The sequence below is a fragment of the Erinaceus europaeus genome, chromosome 2 (assembly GCF_950295315.1).
Source record: "Erinaceus europaeus chromosome 2, mEriEur2.1, whole genome shotgun sequence".
NCBI classification, from domain to species: domain Eukaryota; kingdom Metazoa; phylum Chordata; class Mammalia; order Eulipotyphla; family Erinaceidae; genus Erinaceus; species Erinaceus europaeus.
The window spans coordinates 23,581,627-23,590,748 of NC_080163.1; positions in this window are offsets into that span (position 1 = coordinate 23,581,627).

The window sequence follows — 9,122 nt, forward strand, 5'->3', positions numbered from 1 at the left end:
TCTATTATCTATCATTTATCTATCTACCATCTATCTATAATCTGCTATCTAGCATGTATCTATCTATCTGGAAGAACTTGACACAGGGGGGCATTAAAAACATGCATGTATAAAACTCTGGTTGTTGTCATTAAAATAAAAAAGACTTTTGTGTTGTGACATGTAATGGATTCAGCTGTGGGGTAGCTGGGAGTGGGTTTAAATAAAGCAGGATTTTATTAGGGAAGTACAGAGGTATGGCAGATATATTTTAGGTACTGCAAAATAAACAGTTATTAGCAGGGGTTAAGAATATATTAAGTCCTTAAAGCCCACAAGTAGTTATCAAAAGTTCAGTCCCATGAGATAAGCAATTATCAGCTGAGGTATAGGTTACTCATGGCTGTAGAGGAATCTTAGCGGTTACTAGCCTCCTGAGTCACACGTGTTCTGTTCCCAGGAGTGGCAGCCATGGCCAAGATGCATTTGAGTAGGAGAAGAAGCAGGAGAAAAAGAGAGTGGGCTTCCAGCTGTCTGTACATTTATGTCTGTCCGTTCCACCCACAATGCCTTGTGCATTTGCACAGACTGGATCCACCCACAATTCATTGTGTATTTGAGCAGATAATGGTATGCTCTGTCACTAAGGCTGATGTCAGCCAAGTGTTGCATCTGACTTCTTATAGTCAATCAGTATGTTGCATCACAAAATCTGGTGTTATAATAGAGAATACTAAGCAGTAGCCAAGGATGTCACTCAGAGTCTAGAGTAAGAGATATATAATTGACACCTCAAGTTCAGTTCCGAATAACAAAAATGCCAGAGTAGTGTTCTAGCTTTTCTGCTTTCATTCTGTCTTTACCTCTATCATTCTCTCTTATTTTATAATTTTCCCTAATTGAAATATTAAAAACAACCATTACTATTGGGTATTTTTAATTATATTAATGACTTAATAATGATAAACAGGATTGTAGGATAATGGGTACAATTCCACACAGTTTCCTCCGCCAGAGTTCCATATCACATCTTCTCCATTTGTTTTTGAGCACTAAGGTTATATGGCAGGCTCCGAGCCTGGGTAATCCCATCCATCACTGAGGCTATTTTATGTACTGCACTGTTCATGAGACTTACCTTCCCTGCCACAAGTGCTTTCCTATGGTGACCAGTGGGTCAGTTCTGGGTTTTTGAGCATGGAAATATTTTTACCCTCCCAAGTGGGCCATTTCTTGTCTCCCTAAGACATAACTGTCATTAAAAAAATCAAGGGCTGGGTGGTGGCATAGCTGGTTAAGTGCACATGGTGCAAAGTGCAAAGACTGACGTAATGATCCCAGTTTGAGTCCCTGGCTGTCCACTTGAAGGGGGGTCACTTCACAGGTGGTGAAGCATGTCTGCAGGTATCTGTCTTTCTCTCCCCTTCTTTGTCTTCCCATCCTCTCTCCATTTCTCTCTGTCCTATCCAACTACAATGACAACAATAACAACAAAAATAGTAACGACAATGATAAACAACAAGAGCAACAAAATGGGAAAAAACAGCATCCAGGAGCACTGAGCTCGTAGTGTAGGCACTGAGTTCCAGCGATAACCCTGAAGGTAAAATAAACACATACATACATACATACATACATACATACTTTAGGACTAGTAAAATCACTTGGGTGGATGCCTACTTTGCCCTAAATGCAAACAAGGCTCACACCTGACCCACTGACCCACAATGCATCTGGGGAAGCTCTAGTACTGAAATGTCTTAACAGCTCTCTCTTCTTTTGTCTCTTTCTATCTGAAAATGCTGGGCCCCAGTGACTATGGGAAAAAAAAAAAACAACATAAAACACTCCAGTCTGAACATTTGGAACTTCCTGATCATGTGGGTGAGGACTGAGTCACAGGAAGAGATGTGAAAGGACTAGCAAGGTGTCAAAATAAGTAAACTTGGTAGACTTTGTCTGCAGTTTAATGGGCATGCTGGAGTTATAGTTTATCCCAAGCCAGTTAATGTCATCTGGAAATAAGAGCCCTCATTTGTGTGATTATCCTTCCAGAAATAAGTCCAGTTTGAAAGATGTCAAATAATTTTAAATGTATTTTACAAATTAAAGTGCTACACAGGCCAAAGAAAATTGACTGCCAGTTTTCGAATTTTAGTTTTAAATATATATAAATAGTCAAGACAGCTTGTGTTTTAACAAAAAGACCTAGAACGTTTTGAAAATAGCACTTGTATTTAAATTACCCAGCAAATCATGAAGCAATTAATTATTTTGTTTGTTTAGACACATATACATTCAGTCATTCACTAGTCTATGTAAGTGTACATAATTCTGTGGCAAAGTTGAAAAATCGACTATTCCTTAGAATACTGAGACATTTTCTGATAGTAACGATGATGCAAAGCATATGCTTAAAAGGACACTGAGTTGGGGCCAGGTGGTGGCACATCTGGTTAATACATAGTACCATGCACAAGGACAGCGTGGAGGGGGAAGCTTCATGAGCAGTGAGTCAGGTCTCCCAAGTTCTTTCTTTCTCTTCTCTCCCTACTTCTCCTTCTACTCTTAGTATCTCTCTTTACTATCAAACAAAAATAAAATGGTCTCCAGAAGCAGGAGATTCATTGTGCAGACACAGAACCCCAGTGATAAGATTGATGGGGAAAACAGCAGCAGCAGCAGCAGCAACAACAACAACAACAACAACAAAACAAAGTCTCATTGGTGCATTGCAAAGTGGAATTTTGTGGACTTCTCAATGTAATTATAGTAAACATTGGTCCAAATTGACACTTTGATGTTACACTCAGTAAAAGCAAAAAAGTAATTCATTAGGGGCAGAGGACATTTTAATAATTCATTTGGGGGCATAGGCTATCAAATTTCAGATTAACAAGGAAATCTATTCCCAACCAACTAGTTGAGTATTTCTGTATCTCCTTGTACCACTTTGACCTTTTTCAAAAATCATAGGCTGGCCCTACCCAGTTTTGCTCATCTCCTGATAATGTTGGAGTGCCATATGATATTAAACAGGGCAAGTTACATTTGATTGTTATTCACTTAGCAAACGAAGTCCTCTGAAGATAGGAGATTTATAATCCAGAGTTTTATCCATTCATTTATTTATTTTTTAATTTTATTTATTTTTATTTTTTAAATATTTATTTTATTTATTTATTCCCTTTTGTTGCCCTTATTGTTTTATTGTTGTTGTCGTTGGATAGGACAGAGAGAAATGGAGAGAGGAGGGGAAGACAGAGAGGAGGAGAGAAAGATAGACACCTGCAGACCCGCTTCACCGCCTGTGAAGCGACTCCCCTGCAGGTGGGGAGCCGGGGTTCGAACCGGGATCCTTATGCCGGTCCTTGTGCTTTGTGCCACCTGCGCTTAACCCGCTGCGCTACAGCCCGACTCCCCCATTCATTTATTTTAACCTAAGTGATTCTCGCAGATGTTTAAATAATAATATACCTTCACAAAATAGACTCAAATAATAAAATATATTTAATGTAATGAATAAATTAAGGAATAATGAGAGTCTAGCGATGCAGCATACACACAGACAGACAGTAACAAGTGAGTATATATAACAATCAGATGCCATGAATTATCTTTTCATTCAAAAAATGTTCACATATTTAGCTATAAAGTTTGTAATTGCCGAGGCAAGTGGTTAAATAAAATTAATTATTGGAGTGTCCAAAAATTAATCAATGCCTCTGATTTTATTTACTTTTTCTTTCTTAAAACTTTTATTTCTTTAATGAAAGATGGAGGAAGAGAGAGAGAAAGAGAGAGAGAGAGCAGACCACCACTCAGCTCTGGTTTGTGGTGGTGCTGGAGACTGAACTTGAAAGCTCAGAGCCTCAGGCATATGAATTTATTTTTTAAATACATTTTTTAAAGCTAGCATAACCATTATGCTAGCTTTCCACCCCTGATTTTGTTTTTGACATTCATAAGTAATATTTGTTAGAGTTCTTCAAAAATTAACACAGTGTAATATTTTTCTTTATAACAAATATAAAAGTGAATTCTAAAGTTTCCCGTAACATACATACATACATACAACCATCCAGTTCAGTTACCACATCTACATATTAAACTTTTGTGTAAGCAATATACTGCATGCTGTATTATATATTACAGTTAAACCCAACCATCCATTACTGAGCACATGGCTTCATAGTGAGTGAAGGTCAAATTATCTAGAGCAGTGTTTCTCAGCAATAGCACTACTAATATTTTGAACCTGATCCTTATTTGCTCTAGCAAGCTGTTCTGTGCATCAGAGCATGCTTACAGCATCTCTGAAGCTCTACTCAAAAAATGACAGTACTTCCACTCCTAGTTGTGCCCACCTAAAATCTTCCCACACACTGACAAACGTCAGCTGTTGGAAACCAGAATCACCTCTGTTAAAGAAGTACATCTATAGAGCAGTAGAATTATCACACAAAATTCTACATAAGTAGCATTTCTTTCAGCCAAGGCTTTAAAAGTTATTGAGTGCCTGTCAGTTCAAGTTTGATCGGTATCATACACATTGAGAGAACAGCTATTAGGAAAAAAAAAAAAGTATCAGAAAAGTGTAGATATTTAGACCTGAAAAATCAGTTGCATTGAGGTATGCTAAAGAAGAAATGCCTATCCATTTACCACAAATTCATTCTGTCTTCTTAGGCATACAATTAAAAGATATCTGCACCTTCCCATCCTCCCATGCTAATGAATTAATTAGTGTTGCAGAGTTCTATCCAGTGGAATCTGAGCAGAAGGGGTGAACATCATTTAAGGATAAAGCACACACATACCAAAGTTGAACCCTGTTTATTCTTTTCACCATTTTCTTACTAGATTAAAATATACATATATTTATATATATATAAATATATATATATATCAACACCAATACCAATATAAGGAAATAACAAAAGGAAAGGAACCTTAGTTAATGAATGACAGAGATAAAAATAACCAGAATGGGGGGGGGGTGCGGTGGTGAGGCACCTAGTTAAGTGCACATAGTACCAAGCGCAAAGGACTCATGAAAGGATTTGGGTTTGAGTCTCTAGTTCTCCACTTCACTTGCAAGGGTGTGGGGGATGCCTCACAAGTGGGGAAGCAGGTCTGCAGGTATCTTTCTCTTTCCATCTCTATCTCCCTCTCCTCTCTCAATATTTCTCTGTCCTATCCACTAACATGGAGAAAAAATGGCAACCAATAGCAGTGGATTCATAGTGTTTACACTGAGCCCCAGTGATAATCCTGAAAAGGAAGAAAGAAGAAAGAACCAAATGGAAATATATCTATGATGATTTATTTTGCAAATGAGCTAAATTTTGAATTTATAAATAGTTTGGGTCTGTATGTCACAGTGGTGTACAGTATAGTAAATAGAAGCACAACAATAATAGTAGTTTCTTCTAAATTATTGAAACCAGGGGGTCCTGCGGTAGCACAGCAGGTTAAGCGCAGGTGGAGTAAAGCGCAAGGACCAGTGTAAGGATCTTGGTTCAAGCCCCCAGCTCCCCACTTGTAGGGGAGTCGCTTCACAGGTGGTGAAGCAGGTTTGTAGGTCTCTCTCTCTCTCTCTCTCTGTCTTCCCCTCCTCTCTCGATTTCTCTCTGTCCTATCCAACAATGAACAACATCAATAACAACAATAACTACAACAAGGCTACAACAAGAAAGGCAACAAAAAGGAGTGTGGGACTGGCCTCCAGGAGCAGTGGATTCATGGTGCAGGCACTGAGCCCCAGAAATAACCCTGGAGGCAAAAAAAATAATGAAACCAAATATAGACCATTTCACGCCATTTTAATATTTATATGTATTGGTTCATCATATAGATATATGCGTATTAGTTGAAAATAAGTTTTATAAATAAAGTTTTTATTTTCAAACACATTATTCTGGAATGCAAATAGCACATATAGCAGAAGGCATGAACCCAAGAGAGTGGAATAGTAAATAGATTATCTGGTGCAAGAATTCTAAAAAGAAAAATCACCGCATCAAATTCCATTACTCTCACTACTACTAATAGCCAATGCACATTAAAGCTAAAGAAGTTTGCTTCAATTCTCCAATTTCATATTCTCTACAAATCCTTTAGAAATTTATTTTTCCTGTCCATTTAATTTACTAACTTATATTTCTAATTGATCATGTAGCAATGGCTTGGAATTCTTGCAATCTGTCATGTCCCAAAGCCCTGAGAAAGAATGAACCCCTTGAAGTTCTAAGTATTTTGCCTTGGTTACTACTTTCTAGCATACTGTCTTCAATTTAGATATGAGAAATAAAAAAAAAAATGAAAGAGAGGCTGAATCTAGATAGATGCATGGTTAGTAGAAAGGAATTAGAAGGGTATAAACTGACAAAAGTCTTTATGAATAATGAAGCGGTGTTACAGATATCTCTTTCTCCATCTCTATCTCCCCCTCCTCACTCAGTTTATCTCTGTCTATCTAATAAATTAGTAAAATTATTTTATAAATTGTGGAAATGAAAAGCTCTATAGATTTTTCTGATATATCCTGAGGAAAGGTGAAGCCAAGATCTCCTCACGTTTGAAGTGGGAAGACACCATTATTATTTAGTGGTGCCACCTGAATTTGACGGTGATGGATGGGTATCCTGTCTTTCCTCTTAGTAGTGTAAATGATACTTAGATGTACAATATTAGGGTTGTAGATCTATATTTCATAAACTCCAAAGTTCTTTAATTTTTCATTTAAGAAACTGAGCAAGAGTATCTTTCTAGAATTTTTTTGCACAATGGGGAGGTGTTGAACCACTACTATAGAAACAGTGAATCTGGGGGATCAGGCAGGAGCGCAGCGAGTTAAGCACATGTGGCACGAAGCACAAGGACTGGCATAAGGATCCTAGTTCAATCCCTGGCTCCTCACTTACAGAGGAGTGACTTCACAGGCAGTAAAGCAGGTCTGCAGGTCTCTCTCTTTACCCTTCTCTTTCTTCCTCTCCTCTCTCCATTACTCTTTGTCCTATCCAACAACGATGGAATAGACAATAACTACAACAACAATAAAACAACAAGGGCAATAAAAGGGAAAATAAATAATAAAAAATTAAAAAAGAAGAAACAGTGAATCAAGAATTCCTAAAGTCCTATATTTTCTAGTAACACGAGACTCACAAAAATGCCTTTAATTCTATAAAATTTGACTTCAATTTATTACATACCTATTACTATGACCAAAGTACCTTGCTGAGAATATAATGATCAATCAATATAAGAGTGAAAAATCAGGAAACTAGACACTCAGTGTTATATGGACTAAGTAAATAACATTTACATTATGCCAAAGCTGCAGTTTTTGCAGTGCAATGTTCTGGATTAATGTAGCAGAATGAATCCTTCAAATGCAATTCCAGTAAACAGAAAACAATATATTTGTCTCTTATCTATGCAGAAAAGATGAAGTGTACATACATCACTTTCCTCTGTATAATGTAGAAATAGGAAGATTAATAAAACTTAGAGTTTTATTAAATATATGATTAATAAGAAAAAAAAGCACTAACAAATATATGAGGGGGAAGTGAAGGTAAAAATAAAGATCCGTTTTAAGTGTTTAAGCAAAAGGACTGATTGCAATAATCCGAAGCAAAGGAATAGAAGAACGATTGTTACTAGCTCATAATATGTGACTCTAGTGGAAGCACATTAAGATCCACTGAAGATTACTGAATAAAAAGAGTTACTAAACTCAGAAAGCACTTTAGAAATTCTTTTTGATTGCACTAAAATAAAATAAAATAATAATAATAAAAAAAAAAACACCTTCAAGAAAAATATCAGCAAATCAGAGCTTCATTACAGATGTCAGAACAAATACTCAGATTGTATAAATGTCTTGTTAAAAGGCTCTCTACCAGAACTTGGAGAACTAAGAGTCTTATATTTCACTCAAGCATTCAACATTTTCAATAAAAGATAATGTCTCCTGCCATGAGTGACAAGCTAGAGGGAGCCTGAAATAAACACTTCAGACAGTGGGTTTTAGTCTGTGCTTTCTGCCAACCTTTTTTTTTTTTTTTCCTTTAGTTAAGAAAGGATTAATTAACAAAACCATAGGGTAGGAGGGGTACAATTCCACACAATTCCCACCACCCAATCTCCATATCCCACCCCCTCCCCTGATAGCTTCCCCACTCTCTAGCCTCTGGGAGCATGGACCCAGGGTCATTGTGGGTTGTAGAAGGTGGAAGGTCTGGCTTCTGTAATTGCTTCCCTGCTGAACATGGGCGTTGATTGGTCGGTCCATACTCCCAGTCTGCCTCTCTCTTTCCCCAGTAGTTTGGGTCTCTGGGGAAGCTGAGCTCCAGGACACATTGGTGGAATCTTCAGTCCAGGGAAGCCTGGCCGGCATCATGACATCTGGAACATGGTGACTGAAAAGAGAGTTAACATACAAAGCCAAACAAATTGTTGAGCAATCATGGACCCCAAACTTGGAATAGTGGAGAGGAAGTGTTTAGTGAGCTAAGTCAGAAAGATAAAAATGAGTATGGGATGATCCCACTCATCAACAGAAGTTGAGTAAGAAGATCTGCCAAGCTTTTTAAAAGTGATTCTGATGTTACTAACAATAGTAGACATGCAGCAAACACTTTATTGCAGAGGCAAATAAAACTTTCCATCAAGTGAATGAATTTAGAGTGAAACACACACACACACACACAATTTTCAGAAGCATGCATATAGTGTTCTTTACTTTTTTCTCACATTCCTATTTATTTATTTATTTATTTATTTTTCATTTTCAACTTGAGTTGTTCAAATTTCTGGATGTAAGTTTGTTTCATATTGGGTGAAAAAATGAAAACATCCTAATTAGTCAGCAGGAAATCATGCACATAAACACATATTTATTTATGTATGTATATATTTATCTTTTTATTTATTTTATCTATTTATTTTTGCCTCCAGGGTTATCATTGGGGATTGGTGCCACTGCTCCTGGCAGCGATTTATTCTATTTTATTGTTTAGGACAGAGAAAAATTGAAAGAGGAAGGGGAGTTAGAGAGGGAAAGAGATAGTCACTTAAAGACCTGCTTCTCTGTGAAGCACCCCTCTGAGGTGTGCAAGTGGGGGGGGGCTGGG